Source organism: Bombina bombina, chromosome 5, assembly GCF_027579735.1.
Source record: "Bombina bombina isolate aBomBom1 chromosome 5, aBomBom1.pri, whole genome shotgun sequence".
NCBI lineage: Eukaryota > Metazoa > Chordata > Amphibia > Anura > Bombinatoridae > Bombina > Bombina bombina.
The window spans coordinates 99,420,493-99,445,216 of NC_069503.1; the positions used below are offsets into that span (position 1 = coordinate 99,420,493).

At 41.2% G+C, this 24,724-nt stretch overlaps 1 protein-coding gene across 1 annotated transcript in view; it reads right to left on the reverse strand.

The window, feature by feature from the left end:
* The window catches only part of LOC128659984 (zinc finger protein 585A-like), a 523,622-nt gene that overhangs the window by 218,242 nt on the left and 280,656 nt on the right, over positions 1-24,724 (reverse strand). The window lies entirely within an intron of this gene.

Consider the following 24,724-nt stretch of genomic DNA (forward strand, 5'->3'; position numbering starts at 1 on the left):
CGGGTGGGAGGAGGGAGCGTGTGCGCGCGTGCATGGGTCGCGTGCACGTGAAGGGAGTATTGCCTATTTGAATTCAATGGTCTCCTTCTACGGGATCTATTTCATAGATTCTCTGTTATCGGTCGTAGAGATTCATCTCTTACCTCCCTTTTCAGATCGACGATATACTCTTATATACCATTACCTCTCTACTGATTCTCGTTTCAGTACTGGTTTGGCTATCTACTATATGTAGATGAGTGTCCTGGGGTAAGTAAGTCTTATTTTTTGTGACACTCTAAGCTATGGTTGGGCACTTTATATGTAAAGTTCTAAATATATATGTCTTTAAACTTATATTTGCCATGATTCAGGATAATCAGTATTCCTTCATTCAGACTGTCAGTTTCATTATTTGGGATAATGCATATGAATAAATATTTTTTTCTTACCTTGAAAATTTTCAATTGACTTTTTTCCCTGCGGGAAAATGCTACAATTTATTGCCTCATTCTTGGCGCAAACTTTTTTGGCGCAAAATTTTGTCATTTTTTGACGCGTTTGTGTTCAGACGTTTTTTGCGCAAAAAATGTGCGCGTCGTTTTCGGCGTCAGAGGATGTGGCGTCATACTTGGCGCCAAAAGATATGGGCGTTGTACTTGGCGCCAATAATGTGGGCTTCATACTTGGCGCCAAAAATGTGGGCGTCATTCTTGTTCCACTTTTTCTCACATTATTTAAGTCTCACTTTTTTGCTGCTTCTGGTTGCTAGAGGCTTGTTTGTTTTGCATTTTTTCCCATTCCTGAAACTGTCATTTAAGGAATTTGATAATTTTGCTTTATATGTTTTTTTTTTCTATTACATATAGCAAGATTTTCCATAAACTGTTCCTGGATCAGAACATACTGAGGGATTCCTGTTGACTGAGATAAGTCCTACCAAAGCTAAGTTCATTTATTTTAAATGTTATGAATGTTTATCTTTAGCTATGGTTTGTAATAAGTTATCATGATAAACTTTTACATGCAGAATCCATTAGAATTTATGCTTTTTATATTGCTATTCTTTTTACATTTTATGTACAAGATATACTTAGAAATTTATAAGAATTTTTTTCTAATTCTATTTTAAAGGCTTTGTCTGACGTCCCGCCTTCTAATTAATTTTCTAGGTCTTTTTCAAACTTCTTTTAGTTGATGAAGTTTCAAATGACCAACAACATAATGAATTATCCTTCTTTGATGGTGCTTTTTTCTCATTCAGAATTTTTCTTCATCAGATATTGACACTAACAAATCTACTTTTTTATTCTTAATAGAGTACATTTGTTCCTTGTTCAAAAGGTGTTGATTATTTTGGATATTGAAATATCTAGTTCTTTTGATTTTAAAGACTAGCTAACATTTAAATTCTGCTTGTTTATCTTCTGTGGTTTCTTCAGAGGGTTTTTTCCAGTTCCTGATACTAGGGAATGGAATAGGCTGAGAATTTTCTTTTAGTCCTTCTTTAAGGTTTTTAAATTGTATTCTTTGCCGGCAGTTAGTTTTCAGTTTTGAGGAAAGATTCCCCAAGTTAATGGGGCTATCTCTACTCCTGCTAAATATACTATTATTCTTATAGCAAATAGTATTTATTTTTTTCCTTCAGATGGTCGTATCTTATTTAAGGAAAATTATATTCAGGTACTTTTCTTAGACCTGTAATTTATTTGGCTGATATTGCAATTGCTGCATCTTTCTGGTTGGATACTTTAAGATCAAGTATCGGATTATGATTTGTTTTAGCATTGTTATAAGGACAAAATCTTCTTTTTTTTGAAGTCCAGACTAAGTGTTATTGCATTGTCTTGTTATCTTGCATTTGTTGATTATGCAAGTCCAGTGTGTTGTCTGATCCTTTAACTTGATTAACATGCTAATTATTTCATTTGTGTTGTCATTTTATTAAAATATTTCACAAATTTCTTTTTTTCCAAGATATTCAATTATCCTATATTATAAAAGGCCAAGTGTTTGTCTGAAGCCGTCATGCGCAGTAGAGACAAACACTTGGCCTTGAGATAGGGAGCGCTAGGTACACAGCATACAAGCAGCTGTGAGATAGGGAGCGTGAGGTACACAAACAGCTGTGAGGTCTGGGGAGCACGAGGTAAGCTGATTGAAACAGCCTGTGGCAAGAGATATGGAGCGCGAGCTAGACCTCACAGCTGTTTGTGGCCGACGGCAGCGTTGAGATGGGGGCGTGGCCGGGCGTCGCGAGGGGCGTGGCCGGGCGGGTGTCGACGCGATGGGGCGTGGCCGGGCGGGGTCCCGTGATGTGAAGACAGAGCCAGAGAGGGAGCAGGAGAGGGGGGAGAAGGGCCAAAGGGGGGGGAGAGAGAGCCAAAGGGGGGGGGGAGAGAGAGCCAAAGGGGGGGGGGGGGAGAGAGCCAAAGGGGGGGGGAGAGAGAGCCAAAGGGGGGGAGAGAGAGCCAAAGAGAAGGGGGGGGGAGCCAAAGAGAAGGGGGGGGAGAGCCAAAGAGAAGGGGGGGGAGAGCCAAAGAGGGGGGAGAGAGAGAGCTAAAGAGGAAAAAGAGCCAAAGAGGGGGAGAGAGAGCCAAAGAGGGGGGAGAGAGAGCCAAAGAGGGGGGGGAGAGAGAGAGACAAAGAGGAAAGAAAGCCAAAGAGGAGAGCAAAAGAGGGGGGGGAGAGCCAAAGAGTGGGGGAGAGAGCCAAAGAGGGGGGAGAGAGCCAAAGAGGGGAGAGAGAGAGCAAAAGAGGGGGGGGATCCAAAGTGGAGGGGAGAGAGAGAGCAAAAGAGGGGAGAGAGCCAAAGAGGGGGGGGAGAAAGAGCCAAAGGGGGGGAGAGAGCCAAAGAGGGGAGAGAGCAAAAGAGGGGGGAGAGCCAAAGAGGGGGAGAGAACAAAAGAGGGGGGAGAGAGTGCAAAAGAAAGGAGGGAGAGAGCCAAAGAGGGGAGAGAGAAAGCAAAGGAGAGGGGGGAGAGAAAGCAAAAGATGGGGAGCGCGAGGTACACAGCATACAAGCAGCTGTGAGATAGGGAGCGCGAGGTACACAAACAACTGTGAGGTCTGGGGAGCACGAGGTAAGCTGATTGAAACAGCCTGTGGCAAGAGATATGGAGCACGAGCTAGACCTCACAGCTGTTTGTGGCCGACGGGAGCGTTGCGATGGGGGCGTGACCGTGCGGGTGTCGCCGCGATGGGGCGTGGCCGGGCGGGGTCCCGCGATGTGAAGACAGAGCCAGAGAGGGAGCAGGAGAGGGGGGGGAGAAGGGCCAAAGAGGGCGGGAGAGAGCCAAGGGGGGGGGGGAGAGAGAGCCAAAGGAGGGGGGGGAGAGAGAGCCAAAGGGGGGGAAGAGAGCCAAAGGGGGGGGGGGGAGAGCCCAAGGGGGGGAGGAGAGAGAGCCAAGGGGGGGGGAGAGAAAGCCAAAGGGGGGGGGAGAGAGCAAAAGAGGGGGGAGAGAGAGCAAAAGAAAAGGAGGGAGAGAGCCAAAGAGGGGAGAGAGAAAGCAAAGGAGAGGGGGGAGAGAAAGCAAAAGAGAGGGGGGAGAGAAAGCAAAAGATGGGGAGCGCGAGGTACACAGCATACAAGCAGCTGTGAGATAGGGAGCGCGAGGTACACAAACAGCTGTGAGGTCTGGGGAGCACGAGGTAAGCTGATTGAAACAGCCTGTGGCAAGAGATATGGAGCACGAGCTAGACCTCACAGCTGTTTGTGGCCGACGGGAGCGTTGCGATGGGGGCGTGACCGGGCGGGTGTCGCCGCGATGGGGCGTGGCCGGGCGTCGTCCCGCGATGTGAAGACAGAGCCAGAGAGGGAGCAGGAGAGGGGGGGAGAAGGGCCAAAGAGGGCGGGAGAGAGCCAAGGGGGGGGGGAGAGAGAGCCAAAGGAGGGGGGGGGAGAGAGAGCCAAAGGGGGGGAAGAGAGCCCAAGGGGGGGAGGAGAGAGAGCCAAGGGGGGGGGGGGGAGAGAAAGCCAAAGGGGGGGGAGAGAGCCAAAGAGGGGGGAGAGAGAGCCAAAGAGGGGGGGGAGAGAGCCAAAGGGGGGGGAGAGAGCTAAAGGGGGGGGGAGAGAGCCAAAGAGGAAAGAGAGCCAAAGAGGAGAGCAAGAGGGGGGAGAGAGGGCCAAAGGGGGGGGGAGAGAGCCAAAGAGGGGGGAGAGAACAAAAGAGGGGGGAGAGAGCCAAAGAGGGGAGAGAGAGAGCAAAAGAGGGGGGGAGCCAAAGGGGAGGGGAGAGAGAGAGCCAAAGAGGAGAGAGAGCAAAAGAGGGGAGAGTGAGCCAAAGGGGGGGGAGAGTGAGCCAAAGGGGGGGGGGAGAGAGCCAAAGGGGGGGGGAGAGAGCCAAAGGGGGGGGGAGAGAGCCAAAGGGGGGGGAGAGAGCCAAAGAGGGGGGAGAGAGAGAGCCAAAGAGGAGAGAGCAAAAGAGGGGAGAGAGCCAAAGAGGGGGGGGGGGAGAGCCAAAGAGGGGGGAGAGAGAGCAAAAGAAAGGAGGGAGAGAGAAAAAGAGGGGAGAGAGAGAGAAAAAGAGGGGAGAGAGAGAGCAAAAGAGAGGGGGGAGAGAAAGCAAAAGAGAGGGGGGAAGAGAGAGCAAAAGAGAGGGGGGAAGAGAGAGCAAAAGAGAGGGGGGAAGAGAGCAAGGGGTGGGACCGCTGTACTGCAAAAAATGGCCCGTGTACACGGGCTTTATTACTAGTTTGGTTCATAATTGGATTCAATTATTTAACTGTTACTCTGGGCTTCAAGATTGAGTTCTAAGACTAAAACTTAAAGCTTATTAGTTCTCTGTTCTTACTAAGGAACGGAATCCTGAATTCTTCCCCAAGTAACATGTTTATAATTGGAAGTTTTTTGTTCATTCAATTAAGCCTTTTAAAAGTGTTAAGTCAGCTCCCTAAATTTGCATGTAGGTGCGATTCTTATTTCAGTTTGGCTGGTAAGGGGCAGGTTAAGACTTTTTTGAAATTTGTTTGAAACTTATTCTGTACCCAAAGTTTAAGAAGTTTGGACCGAATAGAACCAGAGTAAAACCGTCTGTGAGAAGTCTCTTTTTCTCTATCATATTCCAGCTATTCCAGTAAGACTATCACTTTCCTGAAGTGTGTCTCAGACCTGGAGTTTTCTGGGGTATTTTTTCCAGTTTCATTTTAGGAACTGGGTTTTGGGGTTTTATTCAAGACTATTCATTGTTCCAAAGATAGAAAATCTTTTTGAATTGTCATATAAGTTTACCATCTTTTAGAATGGTGTTTATATTGTCTATTCTGCCTTTTTGGTCAGTGATAGCATTATTTGTTTACAATAGATGCATATCTTAATTTTCTGTTTTTCATTCAGATTATTTTTATTATTTTCTGAGATTCTCTTTTTTTGACAAGCATTACCAATTTGTTGCTTTTCCTTCTGGTCTAGCGACAGCTCTAAGAATCTTTTCAAGGTTCTCAGTGTTCCTTTTTTGGACGGTCTCGTGGTACTGGCTCAGTCTTTTTCGTTCTGTGGAATCTCATACGATTCATTTTGTTGTTTCTTCAAGACATGGTTAGAGGATCTTTTTATCAAAAGCTCCTTGATTTCTCACACAAGGGTCACTTTTTTTTAGGTTTCCAGATAGATTGTGTCAATGTTTTTGTCTCTAACAGACAAGTGACAAGTTTATTGGGTTCCGTTTGTCGGAACCTTCAGTCTCTATTATTTCCTTCAAGTTGCTATACTTGCATGGAAGTTTTAGGTTTCATGGCTGCAGCATTGGATTCTATTCCCTTTGCTCATATCCTTTTCCAGTTTTTTATGCTTAATAATGGTGCAGGGATTCTAGGTTATCTCTTTTTATATCTTTGAATCCTAATGTTTAACTATCTTTGATTCGGTGGTTAAGATCACCATCATTTAGTTCTACAGGTCTCTTCGGTTCTTTCAACCTGGACCTTGATCTTTACAGATGTGAGTCTTTTAGGTTGGGAGGCTGTCTGAGGATCTCTGTCAGCACAAGGGGTTTGGAAATCTCAGGAGGCGAGATTACCATTTGATATTCTGGAACTCCGTGCATTCTCAGAGTTCTTCAGTTTGGTTTCTTTTTGAAGAAGAGACGTTTTTTTTCAGACAGATAATGTCACAATTGTGGCGTGTGTCAATCATCAGGGTGGGACTATCAGTCTTTAGGCTGTGACAGAAGTATCTTGGATATTTGCTTGGACTAAATCTTGCTCCTATCTAATTTCTGTGGTCTTTTTCCCAGGTATAGACAATTGGGAAGCGGATTATCTCTGTTAATCAAGCTTTACATCCGGGAGAATGGTCTCTTTACCCAGATATGTTTTTCAATTTTTCAGATGTGAGGGCTTCCAGAAATAGATCTGATGGCATCTCATCTAGACAAGGAACTTCCCAGGGGCCTATTCAGGTTCTGGGATCTTCAGGCGGAAGTAGTGTATGCATTAACACTTCTTTGGAATTATCAATCTGCCTATATTTTTTCATCTCTGGTTCTTCTTTTTAGAGTGATTTTCTAAATCATCAGAGACCAATTTTTGGTGTGGCTGGTGGCTCCAGCATGGCCACACAGGTTTTGGTATATGGTTCTTGTTCGGATGTCCAGTTGCCAATCTTGGTTACTTCCATTAAGGCCAGACCTTATATCTTAACATTCGTTTTTTTCATCAGGAATTCAAACTATTAATTTGATGGTATGAAAATTTACAGCTTGGTACTTAGTCATAGAAGTTTCTCTGACTCAGTGATTAATACTATGTTGCAGGCTCGTAAATCTGTGTCTAGTAGGATTTATCGAGTTTGGAAGATTTACATCTCATGATGCTCTTTTTATGAATTCTCTTGGCATTCTTTTAGAATTCCTAGGATTTTATAGTTTCTTCATAAGGTTTTGTCTGCATGTTCCTTGAAAGGACAAATCTCTGCTTTTCTGTGCTGTTTCACAGTAAGAGTTGCTAAATCTTTCTGATATTCATTGTTTTGTTCAGGCTTTGGTTCGTATCAAGCCTGTCATTTAAGCCAATTTCTCATCCTTGAAGTCTTATTTTGGTTCTGAAGCCTTTTCAGACTCTTCTATTTGAGCATATGCTTTCTTTGGACATTAATTACTTTCATGGAAAGTATTGTTCTTTTTAGACATCTCTTCAGCTAGAACAGTTTTTTGAATTATCTGTTCTTTCTTGTGAATCTCCTTTTTCTGATTTTTCATCAGGATAAGGTGGTTTTTGCTGTCCTCATTTCAATTTTTTCCTAAAGCTGGGAATTTTAACAACATTAGTGGAGGAATTATTGTCCCTTCCTTGTGTCCTAATCCTAAGAATTCTTTGGTAAGATTCTTACATTCTTTGGATGTGGTAAGAGTTTTGAAATATTATGTTGAAGCTACTCAGTTTTCAGACAGACTTCTAGCCTATTTGTTATCTTTTCTGGTTTTAGGAAAGGTCAGAAGGCTTCTGCCTTTTCTTTGGCATCTTGGTTAAAGCTTTTGATTCATCATGCTTATTTGGAGTCGGGTTGATCCCCGCCTCTGAGGATTACGGCTCATTCTACTAGGTCAGTTTCTACTTCCTGGACTTTTAAGAATGAAGCTTCTGTTGTTCAGATTTGCAAAGCAATGGCTTGGTCTTCTTTGCATACTTTTACTAAATTCTACCATTTTGATGTTTTCTCTTCTTCAGAAACAGTTTTTGGTAGAATAGTACTTCAGGCAGCTGTTTCAGTTTGATTCTTCTGCTTATATTTCAGTTTTTTTCATTATAAAAATTGAAACTTTTTGATTTGGGTAGTGGATTAATTTTTTCAGCGGAATTGGCTGTCTTTATTTTATCCCTCCCTCTCTAGTGACTCTTGCGTGGAAGTTCCACATCTTGGGTATCTGCTATCCCATACGTCACTAGCTCATGGACTCTTGCTAATTACATGAAAGAAAACATAATTTATGTAAGAACTTACCTGATAAATTCATTTCTTTCATATTAGAAAGAGTCCATGAGGCCCACCCTGTTTGTGGTGGTTATGATTTTTTTGTATAAAACACAATTATTCCAATTCCTTATTTTTTTATGCTTTCGCTCCTTTCTTATCACCCCACTTCTTGGCTATTCGTTAAACTGAATTGTGGGTGTGGTGAGGGGTGTATTTATAGGCATTTTAAGGTTTGGGAAACTTTGCCCCTCCTGGTAGGAATGTATATCCCATACGTCACTAGCTCATGGACTCTTGCTAATATGAAAGAAATGAATTTATCAGGTCAGTTCTTACATAAATTATGTTTTAATGAGACACAATATCAGTAACCGGTACTTACGTGATCATAATCAGTTTAAATTAAATGGCTACTATAACCTACATGTATACTGGATAAGTAATATGTATGTCATGTTCTGTAACTTGATATTATGGGCTAGATTTATCAAAGCTGAGGCGGATAGGGGCACGTATATGCACCCCAGTACGCCTCAGCTCGCCTGTGGTGGGGCGAATTTACCCGCAGGTAATCAATTTTGCGCTTGCGTGCAATCCCGCCCCCTGCCCGCGCACAGCAGCTGTTAATCTCCTCAATCGGGCTAGACCTCGGAGATTAAATTTCGCCACCTTAGAGGTGGCGAAGAGGTTAGGGAAGCGGCAGTCTGGTGACCGCTGCTTGTTAAATTACGGCAAGCAATTTCATGTGAGAACTTGCAGCTGTAGGGCTTTGATAAATCGAGCCCTATGTCTGTTAGATGTTTTCATGTTAGTTAGAAGCCACAAGAACTGATAATAGCACATACTGTATATATAAAGGGAACATTATATGTCTGATAAATCCCTTTGTATCAAGAGCACAAGTGTTAGGTTTATTTATACCATTGTGTGCATATATCATGTAATGCTGCTTTTTACTATATAATGAGATACAATGGTTTTCCTGCAAATAAAGTTAGTGTAATTCAGACCAGTATTTTGTGTTATTTGTACAATTAAAAACACAATATCACAGAATAATTTGGAAAACATCATCAAAGACAGAAACCAAAACTGACAGTGAAAAGTTAAATGCTGATAATTCAGATAAAGCAGTCATTTTTACCCAACTATCCAATTTACTTCTATTTAATTTGCTCTGTTCTTTTGGTTACCTTTGTTATAGAGTAACGAGGCTGATATTATATGAGCTTAGGGGCGTGCAAGTGTATTTAGCACTCTTTGCAGCAGTGTTTGTAACTGTGTAACAGCTATAAATATGCTTGCAAACTTTGCTGTCTGAAGATATGTGCACGCTCCTGAGTTCACCTAGAATTACTCTTTAACAAAGGATACTAAAAGAACTAAGCACAAATGATAATATAAGTAAATTGGAAAGTTGTTTGAAATGGCATGTTGTATCCAATCCATTTAAGTTTAATTTTGACTTTACTGTCCCTTTTAACAGTACATAAAACAATATCAAATTAACCCCTGACCTTCACCAACCCAGATTATTAATCACCAGCAAGACTTTATACACAGGCATTTTATGTTACTTAAATCATACTTAAAGGGATAGGAAATTACACTTTCATGATTCAGATTGAATGTGTAATTTTATGACTTTAACTTCTGTTATCAAAGGAGATGACTGGTGGCTACACGCATGTGCCTCTTTTCATTGGCTCATCAGATAGCTCCCAGTAGTACATTGCTGCTCTATAGCTGACTTTGCAGGAGTTAAAGGGACAGTCTACACCTTAGTCATCTTAAAGTCTTACCTTAGATTAAGTTGCACCCCTTTCTATATCATGCAGCAGGAACAGTAAAAAAGGTTATTTTAAAATTAATATTGGCTGCCAAGCTCAGCCCACTGATGACATCATGATCTGGGCTGCATCTAGGCACTCTGCTGAATAGCAATGTCAGTCTGTCAAATTCAACTAGTGAGCCTTTTGTTATTGGATGCCATATGCAGCCCAGATCATGATGTCATCAGTGGGCTGAGCTTGGCAGCCATTTCAAAGTGGCCAGAAACAATATTAATTTTAAAATAACTTTTTTTACTGTCCATGCTGCATGATATAGAAAATGTGCAGGAGGCTATTTGCAGCTTTACTCTATGGTAAGACTTTAAGATGACCAAGGTGTAGACTGTCCCTTTAAATACATGGTTATATACAATCAGTGGTACAATAATAAACTGATCTAATATATTAGAGCATCATTTGCACCTTTATATCTCTTTAATTAATAACAAATAATTAATAAAAATTGTTTCTTTCATGTAATTGGCAAGAGTCCATGAGCTAGTGACGTATGGGATATACAATCCTACCAGGAGGGGCAAAGTTTCCCAAACCTCATAATGCCTATAAATACACCCCTCACCACACCCACAATTTAGTTTTACAAACTTTGCCTCCCTATGGAGGTGGTGAAGTAAGTTTGTGCTTGATTTTCTTCTGTGATATGCCTTCTCAGCATTTTGAAACCCGATTCCTCTCAGAGTACAGTGTTTGTCAGAGGGATGTGAAGGGAGTATCACCTATTGATTCTATGGTTTTCCTCATGGGAAATCTTTTCAAAGGTTCTCTGTTATCGGTCGTAGAGATTCATCTCCTACCTTTTCAGATTGACGCTATACTTTCATATACCATTACCTCTACTGATACTTTTTCAGTACTGGTTTGGCTATCTGCTATATGTGGATGTGTGTCTTTCGGTAAGTATGTTTTCATTATTTAAGACACTCTCAGCTATCGTTTGGCACTTTATGTTTTAATATAAAGTTCTAAATATATGTATTGTACTTATATTTGCCATGAGTTAGGTTTATGTATATTTCCTTTTGCAGACTGTCAGTTTCAGTTTTAGGAAGTTATTTTTTCTTACCTGGGGTATAGTCCTTTCTTTGAATTGACTGTTTTTCATGAATTTTCGTGGGCAAATTAGGCTCGCGAGGTCGCAAATTGCTGTCATTTATTGCGTAATTTTTAGCACGATAATTTTTTTGGCATGAAGATACGTCTTCCGTGACGCAAGTTCATCATTTCCAGCGTCTTAGTTGACACCAGGTTCCTTGCACAAGTTTGCATCTGCTAAGATGCGAGTTTGGTCATTTCCGGATGTTGTTGGGGCCAAAAAATTTCATTTTGCGTTGTGCGTCATACTTGCCGCCAAAACATTTTAGTTATTTAAACCCCACTTCCTATATGCCTCTTGCCTTCTATATGCTCAGAGGGCTATGCTGTTTGCATTTTTTCCCATTCCTGAAACTGCCATTTAAAGGGACAGTTCACCCAAAAACTTTCTCCCCTTTAAATTATTCCCAATGATCCTTTTTACCTGCTAGAGTGTATTAAATTGGTTGCAAGTAGCTCCTTTACTCATATTTCAGCATTGGAAATAGCTGATTTAGCTTGTGGTTTCCCAACCTATACTGAAAGTTTTGATACTGGCGTATATGCTATTGACAAGCCTAAGTAAACACAGCCAGCAGAAGAGATTACACCCTCAGTGGGGGCATGATAGTTAAGTAATAAAATTATAATTTTCCATTGTTCTCTCTATGTATTGAGCTTTGGTGTTCCAGACATATATAAGATAAGGAAGCAACTCTGTGTACATGAAAGTGATAACATAATGAGATCTGATATTACCTGAAGCTCAACCCATTGTAATAGGCTGTGGTTTCAAAGCACAAAACCAGCTACTTCAGATACACAAATAAACCCGAAAATGCAATTTCTCAAATATTTTATACTCTGCAGTTGGTATAACAAGTCATTTAAAATACATTTATGGAAAAAACAATTTTTCAGTGTACTGTCCCTTTAAGGAAATTTATATTTTTGCTTGAAATGTTGTTTTTTCTTTTTACATTTGCAAGATGTCTCAATCTGATCCTGTCTCAGAAACAACTGTTGGAACCCTGCTGCCTGAACACAGTTCTACCAAAGCTAAGTGTATCTGTGGTAAGTTAGTGGAGATTATATCTCCAGTTGTAGTATGTAACAGTTGTCATGATAAGCTTTTGCATGCAGAGAATATCTCCATCAGTATTAGTACAGTATCTGTTGCTCATTCAACATCTAATGTACATGATATCCCTGTTGATATGAAAAATTTCATTAATGATGCAATACAGAAGGCTTTGTCTGCTATTCCGCCTTTTAATAAACGTAAAAAGTCTTTTAAAACTTCTCATAAATTTGATGAAATTTCTAATGACCGACAATATACTAAATTATCCTCCTCTGATTCAGAAGATCCTACCTCACACATTGACACTGACAAATCTACTTATCTTTTTAAGATTGAGTATATTCGTTCCTTGTTAAAAGAAGTGTTGGTTACTTTGGATAGTAAGGAATCTAGTCCTCTTGATATTAAAACTAGTAAACGTTTAAATTCTGTTTATAAACCCCCTGGGGTTACTCCTGAGGTTTTTCCAGTTCCTGATGCTATTTCTGATATGATTGAAATGGAATGGATTAAGCCTTGTACTTCTTTTATTCCTTCTTCTAGGTTTAAAAGGTTGTATCCTTTGCCAGCGGCTAGATTACAGTTTTGGGAAAAAATCACCAAAGTTGATGGGGCTATTTCTACTCTTGCCAAACGTACTACTATTCCTATGGAAGATAGTACTTCTTTTAATGATCCTTTAGATAGGAAACTTGAATTTTATCTAAGGAAAGATTATATGTTTTCTGGCTATATTCTCAGGCCTGCTATCTCTATGGCTGATGTTGAGGCTGCATCAACTTTCTGGTTAGATAGCCTAGCGCAACAGGAAACAGATCCTGATTTGGCTAGCATTGTTCATTTGCTTCAACATGCTAATCATTTTATCTGTGATGCTATTTCTTTCATGTAATTAGCAAGAGTCCATGAGCTAGTGACGTATGGGATATACATTCCTACCAGGAGGGGCAAAGTTTCCCAAACCTCAAAATTCCTATAAATACACCCCTCACCACACCCACAATTCAGTTTTACAAACTTTGCCTCCCATGGAGGTGGTGAAGTAAGTTTGTGCTAGATTCTACGTTGATCTGCGCTTCGCAGCAGGCTGAAGCCCGGTTTTCCTCTCAGAGTGCAGTGAATGTCAGAGGGATGTGAAGAGAGTATTGCCTATTTGAATACCATGGTCTTCCTCTAGGGGATCTATTTCATAGGTTCTCTGTTATCGGTAGTAGAGATTTCTTCTCCTACCTCCCTTTTCAGATTGACGATATACTCTTATATACCATTGCCTCTACTGATTCTCGTTTCAGTACTGGTTTGGCTATCTACTATATGTAGATGAGTGTCTTAGGGTAAGTAAGTCTTATTTCTATTTATGACACTCACAGCTATGGTTGGGCACTTTATATGTAAAGTTCTAAATATATGTGTTTAAACTTATATTTGCCATGATTCAGGATAATCAGTTTTCCTTCATTCAGACTGTCAGTTTCATTTTTTTGGGGGAAAATGCATATAAATTTTTATTTTTCTTACCTTAAAATTTTCAATTGACTTTTTTTCAAAAATTGCGGGCTTTTAGGCTCGCGGGTGCAGAAAATGCTTCTATTTGTTGCGTCATTTTTGGCGCAAGACTTTTTTTGGCTCAAAAATTTCGTCATTTCCGGGGGCATAGTTGGCGCCGGAAGTTTTCACATAATTGCGTCATTTTTTGACGTATGTGTATTGCGGACGTTTTTTTGGCGCCAAAAAATATGGGCGTCATTCTTGGCGCCAAAATATGTGGGCGTTATACTTGGCGCCAGTTTTTTTTCACATTATTTCAGTCTCATTTTTTAGTTGCTTCTGGTTTTCTAGAGGCTTGTTTTATTTTGCATTTTTTCCCATTCCTGAAACTGCCATTTAAGGAATTTGATAATTTTGCTTTATATGTTGTTTTTTCTTTTACATATTGCAAGATGTCACTACCTGACCCTGGATCAGAATCTACTTCTGGAAAAGCGCTGCCTGATGTCGGTTCTACCAAAGCTAAGTGCATTTGTTGTAAACTTTTGGTAACTGTTCCTCCGGCTGTAGTTTGTGTTAGTTGTCAGGAAAAGCTATCAAACGCAGATAGCATTTCCATTAGTAATAATCCATTACCTGTTGTTGTTCCTTCAACATCTAATGTTCAGGATGTTCCTGTTAATGTTAAAGAATTTGTTTCTAATTCTATTCGGAAGGCTCTGTCTGTTATTCCTCCTTCTAGTAAACGAAAGAGGTCTTTTAAAACTTCACATATTTCAGATGAATTTTTAAATGACCGCCATCATTCTGACTTATCTATTTCTGATGAGGATCTATCTGGTTCAGAAGATTCCACCTCAGATATTGACACTGATAAATCTTCATATATTTGTTTAAAATGGAGTTTGTGTTCTTTACTTAAAGAAGTGTTGATTGCATTAGATATGGAGGAGTCTAGTCCTCTTGATATTAAAACTAATAAGCGTTTAAATTCAGTTTTTAAACCTCATGTAGTTATTCCAGAAGTTTTTCCAGGTCCTGATGCTATTTCAGAAGTAATTTCTAGGGAATGGAATAGTCTGGGTACTTCATTTACTCCTTCTCCAAGGTTTAAGAAATTGTACCCTTTGCCATCTGATAGATTAGAGTTTTGGGAGAAAATCCCCAAAGTTGATGGGGCTATCTCTACTCTTGCTAAACGTACTACTATTCCTACGGCAGATAGTACTTTGTTTAAAGATCCTTTAGATAGGAAGCTTGAATCCTTTCTAAGGAAGGCTTATTTATGTTCAGGTAATCTTCTTAGACCTGCTATTTCTTTGGCTGATGTTGCTGGTTGGAGGCTTTAGCGCAACAAGTGTCAGACCATAATGCTTATAGCATTGTTAAACTCCTTCAACATGCTAATAACTATTTGTGATGCCATTTTCAATATCATTAGAATTGATGTCAGGTATATGTCTTTAGTTATTTTAGCCAGAAGAGCTTTATGGCTTAAGTCTTGGAATGCAGATATGACTTCTAAGTCAACTTTGCTTTCTCTTTCTTTTCAAGGTAATAAATTATTTGGTTCTCAGTTAGACTCAATAATTTCAACTGTTACTGGGGGGAAGGGAGCCTTTTTACCTCAGGATAAAAAATCTAAAGGCAAATATAGAGCTGCTAATCGTTTTCGTTCCTTTCGTCAGAATAAAGAACAAAAGCCTGACCCTTCCTCTAAAGGAACAGTTTCCGTTTGGAAACCTTCTCCAGTCTGGAATAAACCCAAGCCTTTTAGAAAGTCAAAACCAGCTACCAAATCCGCATGAAGGTGCGGCCCTCATTCCAGCACAGCTGGTAGGGGGCAGGTTACGATTTTTCAAAGATGTTTGGATCAATTCGATTCAAAGTCTTTGGATTCAGAACATTGTTTCACAAGGGTACAGAATAGGTTTCAAGGTAAGACCACCTGTGAGAAGATTCTTTCTTTCACGCATTCCAGTAAATCCAGTAAAGGCTCAAACATTTCTGAAATGTGTTTCAGATCTGGAGTCAGCTGGGGTAATTGTGCCAGTTCCAGTTCTGGAACAGGGCCTGGGGTTTTATTCAAATCTGTTCATTGTTCCAAAGAAACCAATGGTGCAGGGATTATACAAAGATATCACAATTGATATCCTTAAATCCCAATGTTCGATCTTCTCTGACTTGGTGGTTGGATCACCATCGTTTAGTTCAAGGGGCCTCTTTTGTTCGTCCAACCTGGACTGTGATCTCAACAGATGCGAGTCTTTCAGGTTGGGGAGCTGTATGGGGATCTCTGACAGCGCAGGGGGTTTGGAAATCTCAGGAGGCGAGATTACCAATCAACATTTTGGAACTCTGTGCGATTTTCAGAGCTCTTCAGTTCTGACCTCTTATGAAGAGAGAATCATTTATTTGTTTTCAGACAGACAATGTCACAACCGTGGCATATGTCAATCATCATGGGGGGACTCACAGTCCTCAGGCTATGAAAGAAGTATCTTGGATACTTGCCTGGGCGGAATCCAGCTCCTGTCTAATCTCTGCGGTGCATATCCCAGGCGTAGACAATTGGGAGGCGGATAATCTCAGCCGCCAGACTTTACATCCAGGGGAGTGGTCTCTCCATCCAGATGTGTTTTCTCAGATTGTTCAGATGTGGGGGCTTCCAGAGATAGATCTCATGGCCTCTTATCTAAACAAGAAACTTCCCAGATACCTGTCCAGATCCAGGGATGTTCAGGCGGAAGCAGTGGATGTGCTGACACTTCCTTGGTGTTATCAACCTGCTTACATCTTCCCGCTTCTAGTTCTCCTTCCAAGAGTGATCTCCAAAATCATCATGGAACAGTCTTTTGTGTTGCTGGTGGCTCCAGCATGGCCACACAGGTTTTGGTATGCGGATCTGGTTCGGATGTCCAGTTGCCCGCCTTGGCCACTACTATCTCAAGGTCCGTTTTTCCATCAGGATCTCAAATCATTAAATTTGAAGGTATGGAAATTGAACGCTTAGTTCTAAGTCATAGAGGTTTCTCTGACTCAGTGATTAGTACTATGTTACAAGCTCGTAAATCTGTCTCTAGAAAGATTTATTATAGAGTTTGGAAGACTTACATTTCATGGTGTTCTTCTCATAAATTCTCCTGGCATTCTTTTAGAATTCCTAGAATTTTTCAGTTCCTTGAAAGGACAAATCTCAGCTCTTTCTGTTTTATTTCACAGAAAGATTGCTATACTTCCTGATATTCACTGTTTTGTACATGCTTTACTTCGTATTAAGCCTGTCATTAAATCGATTTCTCCTCCTTGGAGTCTTAATTTGGTTCTGAAGGCTTTACAGGCTCCTCCATTTGAGCCTATGCATTCTTTGGACATTAAACTAATTTCCTGGAAAGTTTTGTTCCTTTTGGCTATTTCTTCTGCTAGAAGAGTTTCTGAGCTATCTGCTCTTTCTTGTGAGTCTCCTTTTCTGATTTTTCATCAGGATAAGGCAGTTTTGCAGACTTCTTTTCAATTTTTACCTAAGGTTGTGAATTCTAACAACATTAGTAGAGAAATTGTTGTCTCTTCCTTGTGTCCTAATCCTAAGAATTCTTTGGAGAGATCCTTACATTCTTTGGATGTGGCAAGTGCTTTGAAAGGAAGACTTCCAGTTTATTTGTTTTATTTTCTGGTCCTAGGAAAGGTCAGAAAGCTTCTGCTATTTCCTTGGCTTCTTGGTTGAAACTTTTGAGTCATCAAGCTTATTTGGAGTTGGGTCAAACCCCACCTCAGAGAATTACAGCTCATTCTACTAGATCAGTCTCCACTTCGTGGGCTTTTAAGAATGAAGCTTCAGTTGATCAGATTTGCAAAGCAGCAACTTGGTCCTCTTTGCATACTTTTACTAAATTCTACCATTTGATGTATTTGCTTCTTCGGAAGCAGTTTTTGGTAGAAAAGTTCTTCAGGCAGCTGTTTCAGTTTGATTCTTCTGCTTTTGATTTAAGTTTTTTTCTTTCAAAAGTGAAAATAACTTATTTTTTGGGTTGTGGATTATTATTTTCAGCGGAATATGGCTGTTTTTATTTTATTCCCTCCCTCTCTAGTGACTCTTGAGTGGAAGACTCCACATCTTGGGTATTGATATCCCATATGTCACTAGCTCATGGATTCTTGCCAATTACATGAAAGAAAACATAATTTATGTAAGAACTTACCTGATAAATTAATTTCTTTCATATTGGCAAGAGTCCATGAGGCCCACCCTTTTTATGGTGGTTATGATTTTTTGTATAAAGCACAATTATTTCCAAATTTCCTTTTGTTGGTGCTTTCTACTCCTTTCTTTATCACCCCACTGCTTGGCTATTCGTTAAACTGAATTGAGGGTGTGGTGAGTGGTGTATTTATAGGCATTTTGAGGTTTGGGAAACTTTGCCCCTCCTGGTAGGATTGTATATCCCATATGTCACTAGCTCATGGACTCTTGCCAATATGAAAGAAATGAATTTATCAGGTAAGTTCTTACATAAATTATGTTTTTCTATGTAAATTGGAAAGATAAGTTATCTGATAACCTTATTTTCCCTCTCACATACTGTACATAGGAACAGTTATTTGTTGTACTGAAGTGGTCCATATCTGTGTATTAGCTCTTGGGAAATTCATATTATTCCTTTAATTCTGTAGAGATTTTTGTTATTTGTGATTTTTAATAAAATTTAAAAAAGAGCCTTTAAAATCGTCCCAGTGTACTCTTTACAAATATCCTATTTGAATATTGTAATACACCCAATTGAAAATATATTTGAAGTCTTTACAAATGATACTCATCACACTACTATAGCATATGGGTCCAATTCGACCCTATCGAAAGGCCTTCTTTGCATCCAAGGACAGCAGTAAGGCCTCCGGTGGATCCTTGCTACCGTCTAACTGGTTGTTTGCTCTATATTTTTCTAAAACTTGCAGAATTGTTCTTATATGTGTCATGGAAGATCTGCCCTGAATAAACCCTACCTGTTCTCTCCTTATAATATCCGGTATGATTTTATTAAGTCTATATGTGATTATCTTAATTAGTATCTTGTAGTCTGCATTTAACAGTGGCCTATATGACTGCGATAGTGTAAGATCTCTCCCTTCTTTTTGGATGACCACAATATTTGCTGCTTTAAATACTTGCCGGATTGATCCTTCTCTATTATATGTGCTCTGATTTATCTTGTGTAATGGATAGTTTATTTTATGGGACAACACTCAGTGGTGTCACTAGGGTTGGAGTCACCCGGTGCGGAAACTCATGGTGTCACCACACCCGCCACAATGGGTTTTTTTTCAACTAGATTTTTTCAAGAAAGTGAGGGGGGGTTTAGATTTTGTGGAGGTGTTTCTCTTGTTAAGTGTGTTCAGTCCACGGGTCATCCATTACTTATGGGATATATTCTCCTTCCCAACAGGAAGTTGCAAGAGGATCACCCAAGCAGAGCTGCTATATAGCTCCTCCCCTCACATGTCATATCCAGTCATTCTCTTGCAAGTCTCAACAAAGGAGGTTGTTAGAGGAGATAGGAGTTTTTTTTTTTTTTTTTTTTTTTTTTTTTTACTTAATATTCTTCAATCAAAAGTTTATTATTTTAAAATAGCACCGGAGTGTGCTGTTTGTTCTCTCAGGCAGTATTTAGAAAAAGAATCTGCCTGCTTTTTTCTATGATCTTAGCAGACGTAACTAAGATCCACTGGCTGTTCTCGCACATTCTGAGAAGTGGGGTAACTTCAGAGAAGGGAATAGCATGCGGGGTCTCCCGCAAATGAGGTATGTGCAGTAAAATATTTTCTAGGAATGGAATTGACTAAGAAAACACTGCTGTTACCCATATGACATAAGTACAGCCTTTAATGCAGTAGTAGCGACTGGTATCGGGCTGATAAATGTATGCGCAGTTGAGTTATTTTCTAGGGACTAGAATTTGACTTTAAATACTGTTAGTACTGAAATAAATGTATGAGCCTTAACTGCAGTAGAAGCGACTGGTAGCAGGCTTAGTGATAACTTTGCATAACACTGGAAAGTTGTTTTTTAACACGTTTACTGGCATGTTATTCGTTTTGTGAGGTACTTTGGTGATAAATCTTTTTGGGCATGATTTTTTTCCACATGGCTAACGTATATTTCTGCATAGAAACCGTTATATCAGGTCTCCCACTGTTGTAATAGGAGTGGGAGGGGCCTTTTTTAGCGCCTTGTTGCGCAGTTAAAATTCTAGCACAGTCTTCCTGCTTCTTCCTCCTTGATCCAGGACATCTCCAGAGAGCTCAGGGGTCTTCAAAATTCATTTTTGAGGGAGGTAATCAGTCACAGCAGACCTGTGACAGTGTGTTTGACTGTGAGAAAGGCGTTAAATCTTAAATTGATTATCCGTTTTGGGTATTGAGGGGTTAATCATCCTTTTGCTAATGGGTGCAATCCTCTGCTAATTTCATACATTTACTGTTAAAAATTGGTTGCTATAACTGTATTAGTTCATTGTTATTTCAACTGTGACAGTTTTTTTGTGTTTTTAAAAGCGCTGCAGCGTTTTTGATATTGCTTGTAAACTTATTGAAAGAAATTTCCAAGCTTGATAGCTTCATTGCTAGTCTGTTTAAACATGTCTGACACAGATGAATCTGCTTGCTCATTATGTTTAAAGCCAATGTGGAGCCCAATAGAAATATGTGTACCAATTGTATTGATGTTACTTTAAATAAAAGTCTGTCTTTACCGGTAAAGAAATTATCACCAGACAACGAGGGGGAAGTTATGCCGCCTAACTCTCCTCACGTGTCAGTACCTTCGCCTCCCGCTCAGGAGGTGCGTGAGATTGTGGCGCCAAGTACATCAAGGCACTTACAAATCACTTTACAAGATATGGCTAATGTTATGAAAGAAGTATTATCTAATTTGCCTGAGTTAAGAGGCAAGCGCGATAGCTCTGGGTTAAGGACAGAGCGCGCTGATGATATGAGGGCCATGTCTGACACTGCGTCACAATTTGCAGAACATGTGGACGGAGAGCTTCATTCTGTGGGTGACGGATCTGATCCAGAGAGACCGGATTCAGAAATATCAAATTTTAAATTTAAGCTTGAGAACCTCCGTGTATTGCTAGGGGAGGTATTAGCGGCTCTGAATGATTGCGACACGGTTGCAATCCCAGAGAAATTATGTAGGCTGGATAAATACTATGCGGTACCGGTGTGTACTGACGTTTTTCCTATACCTAAAAGGCTTACAGAGATTATTAGCAAGGAGTGGGATAAACCCGGTGTGCCTTTTTCCCCTCCTCCGATATTTAGAAAGATGTTCCCAATAGACGCCACCACACGAGACTTATGGCAGACGGTCCCTAAGGTGGAGGGAGCAGTTTCTACTTTAGCCAAGCGTACCACTATTCCGGTGGAGGATAGTAGTGCTTTCTCAGATCCAATGGATAAAAAATTAGAAGGTTACCTTAAGAAAATGTTTGTTCAACAAGGTTTTATATTACAGCCCCTTGCATGCATTGCGCCCGTCACTGCTGCAGCGACATTCTGGTTTGAGTCTCTGGAAGAGGCTATTCGCACAGCACCATTGGATGAGACTATGAACAAGCTTAAAGCCCTTAAGCTAGCTAATGCATTTGTTTCGGATGCCGTTGTGCATTTAACCAAACTAACGGCTAAGAACTCCGGATTCGCCATCCAGGCGCGCAGAGCGCTATGGCTTAAATCCTGGTCAGCAGATGTAACTTCTAAATCTAAATTGGTTAATATTCCTTTCAAAGGGCAAACCTTATTCGGGCCCGGCTTGAAGGAGATTATTGCTGACATTACTGGAGGTAAGGGTCACACCCTTCCTCAGGACAGGGCCAAATCAAAGGCCAAACAGTCTAGTTTTCGTGCCTTTCGTAATTTCAAGGCAGGAGCAGCATCAACTTCCTCCACTCCAAAACAGGAAGGAACTGCTGCTCGTTACAGACAGGGTTGGAAAAGCAACCAGTCCTGGAACAAGGGCAAGCAGGCCAGAAAGCCTACTTCTGCCCCTAAGACAGCATGAAGAGAGGGCCCCCTATCCGGAAACGGATCTAGTGGGGGGCAGACTTTCTCTCTTCGCCCAGGCTTGGGCAAGAGATGTCCAGGATCCCTGGGCGTTGGAGATTATATCTCAGGGATACCTTCTGGACTTCAAAGCTTCTCCTCCACAAGGGAGATTTCATCTTTCAAGGTTATCAGCAAACCAAATAAAGAAAGAGGCTTTTCTTAACTGTGTACAAGACCTCCTAGTAATGGGGGTGATCCACCCAGTTCCGCGGACGGAACAAGGGCAAGGATTTTACTCAAATCTGTTTGTGGTTCCCAAGAAAGAGGGAACCTTCAGACCAATCTTGGACCTAAAAATCTTAAACAAATTCCTAAGAGTTCCATCATTCAAAATGGAAACTATTCGAACCATTCTACCCATGATCCAAGAGGGTCAGTATATGACCACAGTGGACTTAAAGGATGCCTACCTTCACATACCGATTCACAAAGATCATTATCGGTACCTAAGGTTTGCCTTTCTAGACAGGCATTACCAGTTTGTAGCTCTTCCCTTCGGGTTAGCTACAGCCCCGAGAATTTTTACAAAGGTTCTGGGCTCGCTTCTGGCGGTACTAAGACCGCAAGGCATAGCGGTGGCTCCGTACCTAGACGACATTCTGATACAAGCGTCAAGTTTTCAAAATGCAAAGTCTCATACAGAGATAGTTCTAGCATTTCTGAGGTCGCATGGGTGGAAGGTGAACATGGAAAAGAGTTCTCTGTTACCACTCACAAGGGTTCCCTTTATAGGGACTCTTATAGATTCTGTAGAGATGAAGATTTACCTGACGGAGTCCAGGTTATCAAAAATCCTAAATGCTTGCCGTGTCCTTCATTCCATTCCAAGCCCATCAGTAGCTCAGTGCATGGAAGTAATCGGCTTAATGGTCGCGGCAATGGACATAGTGCCATTTGCGCGCCTGCATCTCAGACCGCTGCAATTATGCATGCTGAGTCAGTGGAATGGGGATTACTCAGATCTGTCCCCTTTACTAAATCTGGACCAGGAGGCCAGAGATTCTCTTCTCTGGTGGTTGTCTCGGATTCATCTGTCCAAGGGAATGACTTTTCGCAGACCAGATTGGACGATTGTAACAACAGATGCCAGCCTACTAGGCTGGGGCGCAGTCTGGAATTCCCTGAAGGCTCAGGGATCGTGGACTCAGGAGGAGAAACTCCTCCCAATAAACATTCTGGAATTAAGAGCAATATTCAATGCTCTTTTAGCTTGGCCTCAGTTAGCAACACTGAGGTTCATCAGATTTCAGTCGGACAACATCACGACTGTGGCTTACATCAATCATCAAGGGGGAACCAGGAGTTCCCTAGCGATGTTAGAAGTCTCAAAGATAATTCGCTGGGCAGAGTCTCACTCTTGCCACCTGTCAGCGATCTACATCCCAGGCGTGGAGAACTGGGAGGCGGACTTTCTAAGTCGCCAGGCCTTTCACCCGGGGGAGTGGGAACTTCACCCGGAGGTATTTGCTCAACTGATTCTTCGTTGGGGCGAACCGGAACTGGATCTCATGGCATCTCGCCAGAACGCCAAGCTTCCTTGTTACGGATCCAGGTCCAGGGACCCGGGAGCGGTGCTGATAGATGCACTAGCAGCCCCTTGGGTTTTCAACATGGCCTATGTGTTTCCACCGTTTCCGTTGCTGCCTCGACTGATTGCCAGGATCAAACAGGAGAGAGCCATCAGTGATTCTGATAATGCCTGCGTGGCCACGCAGGACCTGGTATGCAGACCTAGTGGACATGTCGTCCTGTCCACCATGGTCTCTGCCTCTGAGGCAGGACCTTCTAATTCAGGGTCCTTTCAACCATCCAAGCCTAATTTCTCTGAGGCTGACTGCATGGAGATTGAACGCTTGATTCTATCAAAGCGTGGTTTCTCGGAGTCGGTTATTGATACATTAATACAGGCTCGGAAACCGGTTACCAGAAAAATTTACCATAAGATATGGCGTAAATACTTGTATTGGTGTGAATCCAAGAGTTACTCATGGAGTAAGGTTAGGATTCCTAGGATATTGTCTTTTCTACAAGAGGGTTTAGAAAAGGGTTTATCCGCTAGTTCGTTAAAGGGGCAGATTTCTGCTCTGTCTATTCTTTTACACAAACGTCTGGCAGAGAACCCAGACGTCCAGGCTTTTTGTCAGGCTTTGGCTAGGATTAAGCCTGTGTTTAAAACTGTTGCTCCTCCGTGGAGCTTAAACTTGGTTCTTAAAGTTCTTCAGGGTGTTCCGTTTGAACCCCTTCATTCCATTGATATTAAGCTTTTATCTTGGAAAGTTCTGTTTTTGATGGCTATTTCCTCGGCTCGGAGAGTCTCTGAGTTATTTGCCTTACATTGTGATTCTCCTTATCTGATTTTTCATTCAGACAAGGTAGTTCTGCGTACTAAACCTGGGTTTTTACCTAAGGTTGTTTCTAATAGGAATATCAATCAGGAGATTGTTGTTCCATCATTATGTCCTAATCCTTCTTCAAAGAAGGAACGTCTTTTGCATAATCTGGACGTAGTCCATGCCCTGAAGTTCTACTTACAGGCAACTAAAGATTTTCGGCAAACTTCTTCTCTGTTTGTCGTTTATTCTGGACAGAGGAGAGGTCAAAAGGCTTCTGCCACCTCTCTCTCTTCTTGGCTTTGTAGCATAATACGTTTAGCCTATGAGGCTGCTGGACAGCAGCCCCCTGAAAGAATTACAGCTCATTCCACTAGAGCTGTGGCTTCCACCTGGGCCTTTAAGAATGAGGCCTCTGTTGAACAGATTTGCAAGGCTGCAACTTGGTCTTCACTTCATACCTTTTCAAAATTTTACAAATTTGACACTTTTGCTTCTTCGGAGGCTGTTTTTGGGAGAAAGGTTCTACAGGCAGTGGTTCCTTCTGTTTAAAGTTCCTGCCTTGTCCCTCCCATCATCCGTGTACTTTAGCTTTGGTATTGGTATCCCATAAGTAATGGATGACCCGTGGACTGAACACACTTAACAAGAGAAAACATAATTTATGCTTACCTGATAAATTTATTTCTCTTGTAGTGTGTTCAGTCCACGGCCCGCCCTGTCTTTTTTTGAGGCAGTTCTAAATTTTAATTAAAACTCCAGTCACCACTGTACCCTATAGTTTTTCTTGTCTTGTTTCGGTCGAATGACTGGATATGACATGTGAGGGGAGGAGCTATATAGCAGCTCTGCTTGGGTGATCCTCTTGCAACTTCCTGTTGGGAAGGAGAATATATCCCATAAG